The sequence below is a fragment of the Panulirus ornatus genome, chromosome 3 (genome assembly GCF_036320965.1).
Source record: "Panulirus ornatus isolate Po-2019 chromosome 3, ASM3632096v1, whole genome shotgun sequence".
Lineage (NCBI taxonomy): Eukaryota > Metazoa > Arthropoda > Malacostraca > Decapoda > Palinuridae > Panulirus > Panulirus ornatus.
Genome location: NC_092226.1, coordinates 26,462,002 through 26,479,119, shown reverse-complemented (window position 1 = coordinate 26,479,119; position 17,118 = coordinate 26,462,002). Strand labels below are relative to the sequence as shown.

At 44.8% G+C, this 17,118-nt stretch overlaps 1 protein-coding gene across 25 annotated transcripts in view; it reads right to left on the bottom strand.

The window, feature by feature from the left end:
* The window catches only part of enc (R3H domain containing protein encore), a 944,198-nt gene that overhangs the window by 769,303 nt on the left and 157,777 nt on the right, over nt 1-17,118 (bottom strand). For 2 of the 25 annotated variants that reach the window (XM_071685692.1, XM_071685772.1), the window contains exon 4: nt 6,277-6,338. The exons of the other annotated variants lie outside the window; for them this stretch is intronic. The gene's annotated coding sequence lies outside the window, so the exon portion shown is untranslated. The remainder of the gene's footprint in view (nt 1-6,276; nt 6,339-17,118) is intronic. 25 annotated transcript variants of the gene reach the window in all.

Below are 17,118 nucleotides of genomic sequence, written 5' to 3'. Positions count from 1 at the left end.
AATTTGGAATGATAAAGGTAGTTCGGTGTTTCAATGTTAGTCTCTTTAGGCGAGTCAGTGTTACAGTGAACGTGAACACTGTATACACTGTAGACCATAAAACGACTCCCCACAACTTCGTCATCACAGACAATGTGTGTGAGCTGTGGCACAAACTCATACTGCCGACATAACCATGTATATTGTTCAACATATCAGCTGAATACAAAAGCCTGTGTGTTACTCGTAATATGTTAATTGATTTTGTAGAATATCTACTTATATAATGGTTCAAATATACGAGTGTGTAATTACCCATTTGTACTGTGTGGAGAGAGTTTTACACTCGTGGGCACCCAACTACTGTACACATTTATCAAAAAACTTCTAAATTTCATGTTTCCTGTCTGCACTGACCATGTCCTCAATCACTTCAGTCATCCACCACTCTTAACTGTAAAAATATTTCTTTACATCTTTTCCAACAAGTTTCTTTCTCAGTTTAATGTGACGTCCTTTGGTTGCTCTATCCTTATATCTCCTAAAGAACTGTTCACTGTTCAAGGGAAGGAGGAGGCATCATAACAGCCAATCCTCGAGTGGCCCGACTCCACACAGATTTTGTGGGAAGCAGCAGCCAAACGCATGTTACGAATTGAATGTTATCATCCATGTTCCAGACCCACTCTGAGGTTAGCCTTGGTGCCCTTGTAAGTATATGCGATCCTGCTCGCTTCTCAGTTCCCTGCATGGCCTTTGCATCATGTGTGATCATTTTCAGGCAGCCAAGTCAATTCACTTAGATCAAGAACAATACCTGGTCAATGGTCCAAAAACCTCATCCTGCGGCACTCCACTGGTGACCTCCACCCAGCTGGAGAAAGTTCCCTCTGACGTGTGTCCCTTGTTCCCTTCCACTGAGATAATCTATCCATCGGAGGGGACACCTCCCCCACTTTATTCCGGAATTCCTACCCACACCTCTAATGTTCCGGTATCACTGTCTACATTTCTAGTGCTCCTGTATTACTCCCCACACCTCTAGTGTTGTGGTATTGCTGCCCACATCTCTGTAGTTCCGGTATTATTGCCCACATTTCTTCTGTTCCAGAGACAACAGCGAGCGTTAAGTCATGGAGTGTTGGGTGTTGTTCTCCACCGTCAAGGTATTATCAAACATATTTCGGACTGAATGAAAATAAGTCCAATTTGCAGAGAAAAAGGTTAAGGCAACCAAAAGAATGTATACCTGAGTAAAGAAGTAGAGGCATACCAAATGAAGCGAGTGTGAGGAGTGGATACAGAATGAGGACCAAAAGATCCAGCCGCCAGAAACGCAATGATGGTATCCGGACGAAAGCAACATACTGTATACATGGATCCAGCTCTGTGCCCTCACCTCACGATGATTATGGCACGCATTAACTACCATAACTAACAACCTTCCCCTTTCAGAGCTGGCTCCCCACTCATCTAGGTGCAGCAATGGTAAGGACTGAGCTCCCAAAATATCCACTGGCCGGCTAATCCTGGAGGTAGATCATTACCTTGGCCAGGGGCAGGGTCCGAGCGGCCACCTGGGACCATCACCTCAACAACCACCTTGTCATTATTTCCTTTTGCTGCCCTCCCACCGGCAGAGGTCCCTCCATCCTGGACGCTCAGATTATCTACAGTCAGGAACATGCAGCCACTGCACCATATCGGATTTAAAATGATGACCTTGGCGCTTCCTGGAATATCTATATTCATAAGCTCCGCCCCTCATTACTGGCGGAGGCCACCACCAGCCCCCTCAAGAATGTTGAGACAGGTGGGTGTACTGAAGTGGTCACAACCTACACGACTATCTGTGAAGTGCTCACAACCTACAACACTCCCCTACGACTCTCTAACCAAAAATATATAATATTAAAATCGAGTTATGTTATTGTTGATACTTATGCAGTTACATAATGTGAAGAAGTTAGCTTTCCAGCCAATTCAGGAAAGTAACAGACCCTTCGCTGAATACGGATGAGTCCAGAACTTAAGGGAACATAATGAGGGCTGCTACTCATAAGACGCAGCCCAGTTGAAAATAATTACCCAGAGTAATCTGTGAGGCGGCCGCACTTCACAAGGCCGGGCACCGTGAGAGCCACAACCCGTCTACCTCACACTTGGAGAATGGAACCTGAGCTCCGACTGGCAGCTCTCCTCGCTCTACCACAAACCCATTCACCACCGAGATGAATGGCTCCTTGGTACCACACCTGACACCACAACCTCTCATTAGTCGGTTCCCGGCACTCCTTCGTCTCCACCATCGACCCTCACAGTGCCCTTGACCGCCCAATACTTGATGTTTTCACCGCGTATTCAAGGTTTCCCTCGCGAGGGAGTTCACACTTGAGCAGAAGAAACCTGACACGACACGATCGCTTTCACTCGTAATAACATGGGAAAGAATTTAACTTCAACTTAGATCTATGAGCTTCGCACTACAGACGACTCTATGGCTGCTTCTCCGCCTGACGGGTACGTGACTCAGCCTGCCTCACGTATTTTTGTATCACTCTGGCTAATAACGAGCCATACATCTGTCTTGAATGAAGCCGGAAATAGTTTGCCGTTCGTCGTGGCGTGTCCGTGAAAATGTCATTAAATCTTGTCTTTCCGTGAGAAAGGAAGATGAAATATGTCGAACGGCACCAGAGAGAAGAGGAGAGAGAGGTAAGGTCTTAATACAGAGGGGTAATTAGGAATATTGTAGGGGAACATATGAGACAGAGAAAACGTTCCCAGTTACAAGAGTGTGACTTACATAATGCAGCAAAGGTGAGAGCTGGCAACAGGAGGCAAGGGGGTGGTAGAGGAGGTATGAAATATGCAAGAAGAGGTAGTGAGGGTGACGGGTCACAGATATATGAGGAGCAAGGTGGGGTCAAGCACGACGACACTGATGGCCTTATATGGAGGTCGCCACTCCCACCAACTGAGGTGCGAGCCGAGTCACACACACACTGGCCTAAATTAAGACACGGCCGAGTTAGGATAAGGGGACGCTGTCACACCTCCAGGACGCTGCTGTGCAGATCCTGTGTAACCCAGACGATGGAGGTGTTACAGAAAGGTTATAGAAACAGGAAATGATGAGAGAAACACGATCCTACAACTTTAATGAATCAGGAAACAGGAAGTCACCACAACGGCCAATCCTCGTGTACCCAGCCTCCACACAGAAACTACAGGAAGAAGCACCAAGTCGCATGCCACAGGTATGAAATTCGGGGACTAGGACACTAGCCCACACCTCACGAAAAGTGTCCAAAATAATACCTGAGGAAAAAAAGAGAAAGAAGCAACACCACGATGGACGAAAAGGGATGACTGACAAGAGGTTAGAGCAGGTGGAAGGCCACAATAACACAGCTTTGTTTTCCAGCTGACAATCAAATATTCAGCTAATGCATCAGGTTTATTTGAATTCACGGAACATAAGCACTATGTTGAAAGGACTATCTTCGGTAAACAGGAACGAATATGCTGACAACAAAAAAATGTCAATATGATAAAAAATAAACAATGAAAAATAACAGATTCCAACAAAAGAACTACGAAGAAAAGACGATATTGTCCTGGAATACCTCCTGAACTTTCATTTTTTCCAGGAAAATATTGCAGCACAATGCCAAGGTAAGCAGGACGGTTATTGAGCCGCCTGTCAGCTGTAAATCGAGGTTCCTAGAAGGTCTTAACCAGACATCACTACCTGGAATACGCCGGCTGCTTCCCAAGGAGCAGCTCCAGGGTGTCACCGAACTTCCCAGAAGGTCTTCACCAGACCTCACCACCTCATGAGCCAGTCCTGGTTGTGACGACCTCCTCTCGTGATAACACTCACTGAGGGAACCAACCCTAGGATTACCTACACAACCCCTGACACACCTCCCCGTCAGCATACGGCAGCAGCTGGGGTACGGCAAGACTGCACACACAACAATATTTTCCTCATCTTAATGACTCCATCATCAAACTCCCAGACACATGTACACACACTGCTTACATCCCTCACACCAGCAGAGGAACTTCTCAGGGAATTAATGAAGTCCCTACAAAAGGCTGTTCTTTAAAAAAAAAAAACTTCAAGAAACCTCAGACAGTTCTCGTTTCTCTCACACCTGGTAGTTAGCGAGAGAACACTAATAATCTCAACTTATTTCCATTTTCTAATTCCTTTACAACTGATAAGAAATGAAATATATCCATATAGTGCATAACAGACCTTGCCGCCTTATTTTACAACAGCGACCACTAACACATTTCCATTAATCCCAATACAATTCTTATTCCCATTACGGTTCAGTAGCTACTTGGTGATAACCCCAGAAATTCCTTTCAAATCCCCTCCTTTACGGCAAACTCCTGGAGATAGTCCAAAGAATCCCTTAAGCCGTCCCTAATTCTTCATAACACTTCTGACTGAGACATAACACCAAGGATCCCCCCGCCCTTCCTGTACCTACTCTACATCTACTAATCACAACAGGGAAAGTAACACGTCAAAGATATACTTATTCTCCTGGTCATGTTTCTGTTTACCAGCATCACCACTCGACTCCTACCCTGGAGGGTGGCTTTCCGAGAACCCTTCACCCCACAGAATTTCCAGCAATACCGTCACACGAGTCGTTTCCCCCGGACGCCACACATTTCTCCGTCTCATCTTTTCTTTGTTATACATTACTTACATTCCTACTCCCCAGGTACTTGTGCTCACTTGACTTGTTCACGTACAAATCGGCCTCACATCTTTTATCATCAACTGTTGTACTTGGGACACGCCTTTCGTCCCCTGTGGCACATCCTGGCCATTCACTTTCCACCTCTTCACCAACATCACACTCCCCATTTTCCCTTCACTGGTCCTCTCCCTCCTCCCACCTATGACGGACGAGGCAGAGAGCTGAGCAGAGTCTTACCAGCCAGCAGTAGCTCTACCACGCCAAGGTCCTCCCCTACACCTTGACACCGCTCTTCCTCATCTGACAGCACTGGACCATCCGCGTATGACATGACATGACCTGCACATACTCTAACCCCCTGAGTAGACTCATTCCCTGAATATGCTACCATGACTTAGTTACCTTTACATAACTGGGACATTATCGTACAATCGTCATATTCACATGGATAGGTCATTCTCACACATCTTAGACACCCGTAAGTACCCTGGCCATGTGGCTCATGATTCTGGACACCCTAACAAGTCCTCCAGGAGCTTATGTGACCCGGAAATCTGGCACAGGATCAATGTTGTCTCCAGTGCAAGACTGTGTTGAGGACAGGCTGCCATCTGGTATATCTTCGTCTTACAAGATGAGCGATCAACTGATATCAAACAATAGCATTCAACTACCATACATAACTCTACTTCCCTGCACAAAATAACCAACATTTGGGCAGTATTGTCATCAAGGTCGCCTCACTATCGCCGCCAACCTTTACAGCTTTAAAACTTCTGTTAAATATTGCGAGGCCAGGATGAGCTGGAGTGGCTGACGGGAGAGTGATGGGGCAGGGAGGGCAGGTCGTCAAGCCAGTGTGGCACTTGCACCAAGCTTGGCCCACTCAGGCTGCGTGTCTCCAACCCTTGCGTTATGCCTCTCACCTCATAATCACTACACACACACACACACACACACACACACACACACACACACACAATACTTACCTCACGTGTGATAACATGTATATCACATGCGCCTTACACGAGTAAAATTTTGCCGAAGGGAAGGGTTAGCGCGTAGGGCCCACCACACGAAAATCAAGGGTTACGAAGAACGAGTCGTGTAAGCTATGTGTTGTCAAGAGGTATGTGGGAGAAGAAAAGATTATGTACTCGTGGAGTGACAGCGAGTAGCCCGCATGTGGGTTAGGGAAAAACAAAAGAAAGCAAACTGGGCCAAAGGAATGAAACTTGACAGACGCTGAAGTGCTGACTGACTATGTGTCGTCCTCACGAACCTTCCTGCTATCCGGGAGGGTAGTGCCCGGTGCGTGTGTGTGTGTGTGTGTGTGTGTGAGAGAGAGAGAGAGAGAGAGAGAGAGAGAGAGAGAGAGAGAGAGAGAGAGAGAGAGAGAGAGAGAGAGAGAGAGAGAGAGAGAGAAACTGTCAATCAAGAAGCATATAATATTTCCCAGCTCTGTCCATGCAATACAAGTGCGGAACATGGACACCATCCCCTCCTGGCCGTGAACATTACTGAGGCACCTGTGCTTCATACCGCCACCCCCAGACTGCTGGGCACTTACCTGCCCACACCTGGGACGGCACCCGTGCTGCGCACCTCACTGGTCTTCACTACCTCACTCACCTGCAGGAGGAAAGAGAGAGACATGAGAACGACGGGCCTAAGAAGGTCTGCGTGGGATGTGAACCAATAAACACAAATGTTCGAATGAAAAGTAATACATATTCATATACAATGCTAAGATTCCTGTGTTTCTGAGGCGTGCATGAAGACAGACAAACAGACACACATACATTATATATATTATTTATTTATTTATTTTGCTTTGTCGCTGTCTCCCGCGTTAGCGAGGTAGCGCAAGGAAACAGACGAAAGAATGGCCCAACCCACCCACATACACATGTATACACATACACGTCCACACACGCAAATATACATCCCTATACATCTCAATGTACACATATATATACACACACAGACATATACATATATACACATGTACACAATTCATACTGTCTGCCTTTATTTATTCCCATCGCCACCTCGCCACACATGGAATAACAACCCCCTCCCCCCTCATGTGTGCGAGGTAGCGCTAGGAAAGACAACAAAGGCCACATTCGTTCACACTCAGTCTCCAGCTGTCATGTATAATGCACCGAAACCACGTAACAATGATGACTTATACGAGCAATACATATGCAACGTTCCAGTACTCAAACTAAAACCATGGTCTACGAAATTATCCATCAAAATAGCTGCCAATATAGACACTGAATTCAGGTATGAAACATTTAGATATGGGGAAAGTGACACCATCATGCCCAAGAGATGCACAGTCATGTTCAAAATAGACACCCTCATGTTCAAGGGTTACAAGTCATGTTCAAGGTAGATATCGTCGTGTTCAAGGGTCATACGTCATTTTCCAGGTAGATACCGTCATGGTCAAGGTAGATATCGTAGTGTTCAAGGGTCATACGTCATTTTCCAGGTAGATACCGTCATGGTCAAGGTAGATATCGTCGTGTTCAAGGGTCATACGTCATTTTCCAGGTATATACCGTCATAGGTCAAGGTAGATATCGTAGTGTTCATGGGTCATACGTATTTTCAAGGTAGATACCTTCGTGTTCAAGGTAAATATAGTCGTGTTTATGGGTCATATGTCATTTTCTTAGCAAAAATCGGTATTCAAGGGCTGTATGTCATGTTCAAGGTAGATACCGTTGTGTTCATGGGTCATACGTCATGTTCCAGGTAGATAACGTCATGTTCAAGAGTCAAGCTGTCGTGTCCAAGGTACATAACGTTGTGTTCAAAGGTCATACTGTTCTGCGGTTATATCGCAGTGTTCAGAGGTTAAACCGTCGTGTTCAAGGGTCATACTGACGTGTTCAGAGGCCACACCGTCGTGTTCAGAGGGTCATATCATCGTGTTCAGAGGTCATTCTCTCATGTTCAGAAGTCATACAGTCATGTTCAAGGGTCATACCGTCGTGTTCAGATGTCATTCGGTCAAGTTCAAGGGTCATAACGTCGTGTTCAGAGGTCATACAGTCATGTTTAAGGGTCGTGTCCTCGTGTTCAGGTCACATCGTCGTGTTCAGGGGTTGAGACAAATCTTGTTATTTATTGACTGTCATATTTAAGGTACGAACAACAAGTTTTAAGAAAACGATTATCAATAAGACGAAAACAAATAAATTCATTTTTGTAAGACTATAAAACAATTGAAAACGTAAAAACTGTTCCTACAATGCTGTTCTCAAGTCTGATTTAATGAAGAAATCATCAAGATATGATAAAAGATAATCATAATATAAAAAACTGTTATTCAACCGTACGTAAAAGTACATCAAGAAATTCAGAAGAAAAAAAACATGGAAATTGCATGCACATAACACCTGCAGAAATCATTCACAACAAGACGCATGCTGGCCCACGTCACAACAAGACGCATGCTGGCCCACGTCAAAACAAGACGCATGCTGGCCCACGTCACAACAAGACGCATGCTGGCCCACGTCACAACAAGACGCATGCTGGCCCACGTCACAACAAGAAGCACGCTGGCCCACGTCACAACAAGACGTATGCTGGCCCACGTCACAACAAGACGCATGCTGGCCCACGTCACAACAAGAAGCATGCTGGCCCACGTCACAACAAGAAGCATGCTGGCCCACGTCACAACAAGACGCATGCTGGCCCACGTCACAACAAGACGCATGCTGGCCCACGTCACAACAAGACGCATGCTGGCCCACGTCACAACAAGACGCATGCTGGCCCACGTCACAACAAGAAGCACGCTGGCCCACGTCACAACAAGACGTATGCTGGCCCACGTCACAACAAGACGCATGCTGGCCTACGTCACAACAAGAAGCATGCTGGCCCACGTCACAACAAGACGCATGCTGGCCCACGTCACAACAAGACGCATGCTGGCCCACGTCACAACAAGACGCATGCTGGCCCACGTCACAACAAGACGCATGCTGGCCCACGTCACAACAAGACGCATGCTGGCCCACGTCACAACAAGACGCATGCTGGCCCACGTCACAACAAGACGCATGCTGGCCCACGTCACAACAAGACGCATGCTGGCCCACGTCACAACAAGACGCATGCTGGCCCACGTCAAACGAGACTTGATTTCAGAAGCCACCCTTGCTACATCCCCGAGCACTCCACGATGGCCATGGTTCTCTCTCGCTCCCACACGACCATACTATTCAGCACATTATATTCTACAAAGTGGAAGTCACTTTTTCAATCAATGTTGAAAAAAAAAAAGAGAACAAATCAAAGTGATCTATTGGGTAACGGGAAATGAAAGAACAGTGTTGCGAATATAATTTTGATCTTGTTAAAAGGTTTTTAAGCGTTTTATAAATTGACAACAAAAATATAGTTCTCCACAAAGGCTTTACGTTGCACAGCTTGACGGCTGTGTTATAGTCAGTATCATACTCATGTAAAAATAAATAGCAATATACATTTACCATGTTCTTATATACGAGTTACAGTTCAATAGTATGTTCCGTCACAACCTAGTGTTAACAATACATGGATAAATATTTACCTGTGAATTAGAGCCGGTAATATTTACTTGGAACAGTTTAACTTGTTGAAAGAAAAGTAAAATGTGAATTTCTGGAGTGATGGAGGGAATGTTGAGGTTTACATAAACATGACTTAAAACGTTAAATGTTTATTCTATTATGTTGATAACTTACTGACCTTTTTTTTTTTTTTTACAAGCACATACCGTCTAGTCATGCACGAAGAACCACATCATCATATCCTTCCATAGGTAGTGTTCTAAAGTCATCTGTTGTGTGTGTGAAAAATACACGAAATCAGCGCCTGGCTGATGGTCGACGTAGCCAGCTTCATTCGCCACACTTGGCGGGCCAGCTTGGGAAACAATAAGACTATCCAAGTAAGCTGATCAACCCTGTATGGCAGGGCTACCACATAACACTCCTTCATCCACAAGTGAGCCAAGCATATGGCCCTAGTGATACCACATCCCATCACCAGCCAACCTCCCTGGCTCACGGACCGTCAGGATTCCAGTGGTCCCGGGTCGTGTGTGTGTGTGTGTACGAAGACACGCAACTACTGGCCTAATCAACAATGTCTCGGTTTAGAAAGAGGATGTGATTATACCTCAACAAATGCGATTATATGTATTACCTTGATGACGCGGATGTGCTGATTTCGATCGCTCCATGAAGCGAACAATGTGTTCACTAAACGTATCCGGTTTCCAGTCATATTCATGAAGATTGTAACGAACGAGTGGTCTTTAAATGAGCTGCTCACATGGCATATCTCGTGTCAGTGGGGTCAGCAAGGTTCGCAGTGATGCTCAACAGATGAAGGGGAGGAAGGACGGTGGAGGTCAGAGACCACTCTTGCCTATACGACGACGCCAGTGCACTTGAAACTTCATTCCTGCGAAAGTCCAACTCCTTCGCCATGTTGTGGTATGATCCTTGTTAGTATCGTCTCATCGGTAAACTAGAAACTCACCACCGGTGATGTCTTTTGTCGTTTCTTTATCTGATATAAATTATAATTCTGCAGCAAAGTGATTCGTTGCAATAATCATGATACCTAACGCGTCAATATCAAGCGTTGCAGCACAGGCTCCGCGTGTTTCCATCACGTATGCACAGAGCTGCCAGGCGGATTTTACACAGTATTTCGCCGCACATGCGGGATCACGGAAACTCCACGGTCTCATGACCGATGGAATCCTGGCCTTAACTAGTGGGTGGGCCAGGACGTCGACCCCGGCCATTGGGTGTGCAATACATTTTCCTGACCGGCAAAATATGCAAAGTATGTCTTACGTTATAGTTTTTCTCCGAACAGTTGTAGGCTTTGAGGCATCTTAAGAAAAAAGAATTGCAAACAGCATTCAATAAATAAGGAAGCTCGTTAGCCTATATACAATTAGGGAAATTACTTTAACTGTTCAGCTCTTTAACAACTTGTCCCATCTGAAAGCATTATCCAGGTTCGCATAGACATACGGTAAATGTGGATGGATATTGTACAACAGACCACAAGTAAGTCCGATAATACAATCCACATCCACCCCTGCCTGGATGTAACTCATGCACTCCGCATCCACCATTGCCAGCGTGTAACTCATGCACTTAACATCCACCCCTGCCTGCATGTAACTCATACACTCCACATCCACCCCTGCCTGCATGTAACTCATGCACTCCACATCCACTCCTGCCTGCATGTAACTGATGCATTCCACATCCACCCCTGCTTGCGTGTAACTCATGCACTCCACATCCACCCCTGCCTGCATGTAACTCATGCACTCCACATCCACCCCTGCTTGCGTGTCATTCATACAGTCCAACTCAGCGATGCAGGAGGTAAGCCCCTTCTCTTGCGTGACCCACCACCTCACAAAGCGTGATCACAGTGGCAGCTTTCATGACTGTACAGCGTTCTGCCATTACAGAACAAATATTGGGAAAACTTGAAGCTGAATATTGAACCTGGACTTAAAACTAATATTAGCTAGAGGAGAAAGCCTGGGGGAGAGCAGAGGATGAAAAGGGAGAGGGAAGGAGAGGAGAAAGAAGAAAATACGATGGCAGAAAATAACGTGGGAGACAAGATGAAAGAATAACAGAAGCAGCAACAGTTAACAACGTATACAACATAAGCGGCAGCAACAGTTGCATAAACAGAAGTAACAGTTACATAAGCATTAGCAACAGTTACAGAACAACAGCAACGGGAACAAAAGCAGCAACACTTACAGAATTAGCAGCAACAATACGAAATGTACAGCAGCAGTATTACAAAATAACACAAAGGGCAGACAACGCAACAGTAACAAGTTCAGCAGTAAGAGTGGCTGTAAACACGGAAGCAGTAGCGAGTGAAAGCAGCAATGGTAAGAACTGCAGCAAAGATGGCAGCAACAACAGGAGCAGCAGAAACAAGAGAATATGCAGAGCCAGGGGCCATTCAGCGGCACCGCAGCTGCACCAGCGGCAATCACAGTAGCAGCAAAAACAAGGGTGACGACAGAAACAGCTGCAGCAAAAACCATTACAGCAAAACCACGGCCCTTATCCACCGTGGGGAACCATTACTGATGACTTGCACTGGTGTCTGACGCCAAGATCCTATTGTGGTTCTGAGGTTTACATGTCGCCAGGAGAAGCCTTCACTTGTGACGATACACAGAGTTGGCCCTCTGAAGGTGGTTTTTAGACGAGGTCAAATTCTTGCGCGAGAAACGCTGAGGACCATCACCACTCCAACTTACGGAACGGCCCAGGTCGCTCCGTAACCTTATATTCATGTCCAACATAGACACAAAACTGAATTAACATTATATTTCTGAGAAAAGATACAATAGCGTCGGTGGGTCCTGAGCCACGACGGCACTGCCAGGTGGACAAGCGAAGACCGCAACAAATTTGGGCGTTTCGAAGCGAACACCACATGTCAACGTCATTCAACACTTTTACTTTTTGTGAAACACACAAGCGCCGTCTACAGCTGCACCTTGTTGGTGCTTCCACTCCACTTAGAAACACAGCTTATCTCTAGTGAGATGACGAACTGCCAAGAAGAAATCAGTTTTATATCGGGGTTCTGAGATGCATTCTTATTTCTGACAAAAAGACGTTATTTTGGTTAGTGACGAACGGATGGTAGTTACGGCAAACCAAACATACATAAGTTTACGTCATAGAAAAATAACCATATTTTCAAAACTCGAAAGTTCCTCAAAAAAAAAAAATTGAGGATCTCAGTTCTAACATGTCTTCTAGAAACTGGTCTATGGACATGAAAATTACCAACACTTACAGTTGATACTATTCATCATATGTATTATAACCACATAAACAATAAAGTCCCATCGTAATTGTCTCTTACGCAACCTGATCTAAAATATTCCAATATCTCCAACGTAAATAGTAAATTATTCCAAACTTTCAAATTTTATCAGGTTATTTACATATACTTTGCTATATAAAAAAAAAAACTGTCATGAACAGATCGACCGAAGGGACGAGCATGATAAAGACAATACTAATCCCTGTAAAGGTTTCAAATAACACACACACACACACACACACACACACACACACACACAGAAGATCAGTGAGGAAAATAGGGTGAAAGAGGAGATAATTGTGGAAGCCACACATACCAAAACAATTTCTTCGAGAGCAGGATATAAAGTGTTGTGGGCGAGGCATGATACATTACTGTTATGGAACGTTTCGTGAAATCTACAGTGACGAAGTAGAAACATTCTCTAAATCAAGAGAGAGATATGGTTCTATACATCAAGTCAAAATGAAAGATAGCTTAATGTGGAGGAGATATACGCGGCAGTAGGCCAGACTGCGTTTGAAATACCTACCAGAGCAAGGACTGAATATAGCAGGTTAAGAAATGAGGAACAGAGGATGTTTGAAAAGAATATTGACGACAAGGAAGGATATAACCCAAAACGTTTCCATAACCTGATCAGATGTAAACTGTCAGTAAAAGAACAGTTACTCAAGCTGAGGGACACAGGAACAAGAATCATAAAGGATGATTTACAGATATGAGGAGACGAATGGCAAGTTCAAAGGCGTTTTCACAGTGGAAGCCACAACAGCCTTAACACTAGTGATGAAATGCGGAGGAGGTCTAGAAAAGCGTTTAAATAGAAAAGACACAGGCAGACTCCTAATGGGTCTCGACCCGTAAAATGCTTATGGTCCCTGAAGAATGTATGTACGCTCGACAAGCCGCCAAAATTATTCCATACGTCGCAGGAGGAAGGTATGGTGCCAAATGAGTAGAAGAGGACTAACGTCACAACCTTATCTACGAAATGAGAACAAGAAGTGACGATAAACAACAGATCTGTCTCTCTGATGAATGAGGGCTGTAAAACACTAGAAAATTTAGTCAGAAAGTAAATAATGACCACTTGTAACGAAGAAACTACCAAAGAGAGAGAACACAGACTCAGGGAAGGACGGTCTTGCATGACAAATCTCAAATACAGCTATGAGACAGAGAGCACAGATCTAGACCAAAGAGAAGGTGGGTCGACTGTGTGCATCTTGACTTCCATACATAATTTGTTACTGTGATTCTTCAGGCAGGCAGGTGGACAGATAATTAACTTAGTCGACTGATGGAAGGTTTGGACACTGATGGAAAGTATGGACACGATGGTGGAAGATACGGATATTGTGATGGAAGGTCTAGACACAATAGTGGAAGGTGTGGACACTATGGAGAATGTGGAAACTGACTGAAAGAGCGTCACACTTATGCATGGTGTGGGTATTGGTTGAAGGTGTGGCCACTGATGGAAGGTGTTGACACTGATGGAATGTGCCACACTAATGGAAGGTGTGGGCATTGGTGGAAGGTGTAGACTGAGATGGAAGGTGTGGACACGATGATGGAAGGTGTAGACAGTGATGGGAGGTGTGGACAATCGATTATGAAAGGTGTGAACATAATGATGGACCGACTATAAAATGGGAGACTGTGAGGACATAGGGCGCAGGACAGGGAGTGAGGCACGGTAGGACACGCTGGACTATTAGGCCTGAGAGATCCTTGGCATGGGCCTGGCCTGGCCCGGCCGGTCAATACCTCCTGACCGGCGGACACCAGTGTGGCGCTACCTCGCTACAAACCGACTCTCTCAGAGAAGCCGGATCCATAAACAGAACGTCATGGCTGAATCCGTACAGCAACACACACACGAATGCATTTCACGCTTTCATGAAAACTACTGGGGCGGCCACAGCGCTCAGGAAGCCAGCCACGTTCACTGGGTGTGGTAATGTTGTGCGTATGTCTTTCTAAGATGAGCGCATGGCAGCTGAGGATTAAGTATTCATCAACTTCACTACAGAAGTTGCAACTTGGGCTCGAGAGGTCTTGTGATGACGTGAATCTGTGTTATCAATGTTGAAGTGATGATGGTCGGTGTCCAAGACGTACACGAAAGGTATAAAGGAGTGTAATTCTTATGATGGTATGTCTCGTGGAGTGGAGTTTAGGAACGGGATTGGAAAGGCGGTTCTTTAGTGCTTGCCAAGTCACTGCTGTGTGTGTATATTTGGGTCAATATGTTTTTTTTTTTGGGGGGGGGGGGGTAGAAAATATGCGTGTATAAGCTGCTGAAGTGTGAAGCAAAGCTGTACTTTTTATTTCTACTTAAGTGGCTATTAAGTGGCATGGGGTGGAAGGGGTCGAGTGCTGTCTGCACAGAACTTAGTGCCAAGGATACTGAGGTATGCTTGTATCGGTAGTGCTTTTGCTTCGCAGTGTGGGTGCTGAATGTTGTGGTTACTAGGCTGCCAGCGATTGTTTTGAGCGGTCTGCTGCGCGAAGTTTGTAGCTTTGTTATATTTGCCTTTGTGAGGGTGGAAAACCAGGCAGGTAAGGCATAGCACTGTAAGGAGCAGGTGACATATTTGTGAAGGATGGCAAGTGATTTATATTTCTTGTCTTGAATTGGACACACACACACACACACACACACACACACACAGACAAACACATACACACACACACACACACACAGACACACACACACACACACACACACACACCATAGGAAAGATGTGCACTGTAATACTGATATCATATAATATTCTTGTGAATTTCAACGATGAAGATCAAACGTACATGGAAAACACCGAAGGTAAAATCAGAATGGTACATGAAGTAGTAAAACATGCATTTGTCAGTGAAGGGAAAGTGGTGATAACAGGTGATTTCACGTGAAGAAGAAAAAAGAAATTTAGATTAAAGAATCATGGAGACACAAGTTCATTGAGTGTGTGTTAACGGAAAATTTTCTACGCCAGCATGCCAGCGGACACACTAGGTTGAGGGGGACTGATCCATGATCATTACTGAAGCTTATCTGTACCCACAGTAGCATGGATACTGATCATATTCAGTATGGTACAACAAAGGAAAAGAGTGATCATGTATGATTATGTAGTGAACGAGGAAGTTAAACGCAGAGACAGAAAAGTTAAATACGACACACAATCGTACGAACTACACAGAACGCAACGAATTCTATCGCGGAGGATTTTTGAAAATACAAATCCCAACCTTCATGTTAATATCGGCTGCCCAATGGAAGACTGAGGTGATTCGTTGGCAGTTTTCACCAGACGAGACTGCCTTGCTTACTCCAGCCTCATCCGTAAGGACGGTATTCAACGAAACAGTCCTGTCTCCAGTCTGTTTACCAATCCAGACATCTTCAGCACTGATTTCATTATCTCGAGACCAGGTTGCTACTGGGTGTCCATCTGTGTTTAATGTACTGTTTACAGTAATTTCCTAAACTAGAGCAGAGAATTCCAACTACTTTTAATTTTCTTGCCCGCGGATTCTGGTGTCTTCCTCGCTACCCACATACAACACAATATTCCTCAGTGTAATCCTGTACAGTGTGACAACAATCTTCAGTATCAATGGACTGTCTGATTTAAAATCTCTGTCAGCGATAATATACTCAGCATACAAAGGTAAGCACACACCAATCTCATACCGTCACCAGTGAATATTTCTTTCCAAGCCTGAGGCCGGAACATGAAATGAGCTACAAACTTGTCAGAACAGATGTAAAGAAGTTCTTTAATAGTATATGAGTGCTGGATGAATGGAATAATTTGAGTAATGAAACAGTGAATGCGAAATCTAAAAAGTTGTATAATACAAATTTTCTTCAAGCGATGAGGCCACACGAGCGTAGAACACCCTGCCAGTACAGTATAAATAGGTAACTACACTCCACACACAAAGACAACCCAGCCACTGCCTCGTACCGTCTGTCCACACCAACCACCATGACCGACCTACGCAGATCAAAAGGACGGCCAACATGCCCACGGCTCTGGACCACTGCCACATATTTGATCACCAACAGAGACACAAACATACGAACCCACACGGAGAGTATGTAAGGAAAGATATGTGAAGAATGACTTATGGACATAAAGAATGATATATATAATGACATAATTAAGAGGAGAAACATACCTATAAATACTTACTCATAAACCGATTCAATTCATAAACTGTTGCACCGAGACAGTGAAATTAGATGGTCAATTACCCTAGACTTTCTCAGAGCGAACAGAGAACTCTGCAAGACCTGTCTTATTCTAATTCTATACGACAGTCTAATTCAAATCTGCCCGTCCCTGAAAATGGTTTAAAAACATCTAAGAAAATAATTACGAAGGCCGGGGGTGGGGGGAAGGGGAAGAGGCTGCAGTAATTAATAAAAATAAATTTACCGACACTGGCTGTACTAAACGGCTACAAGAAAAAGAAGAAAAAAGGT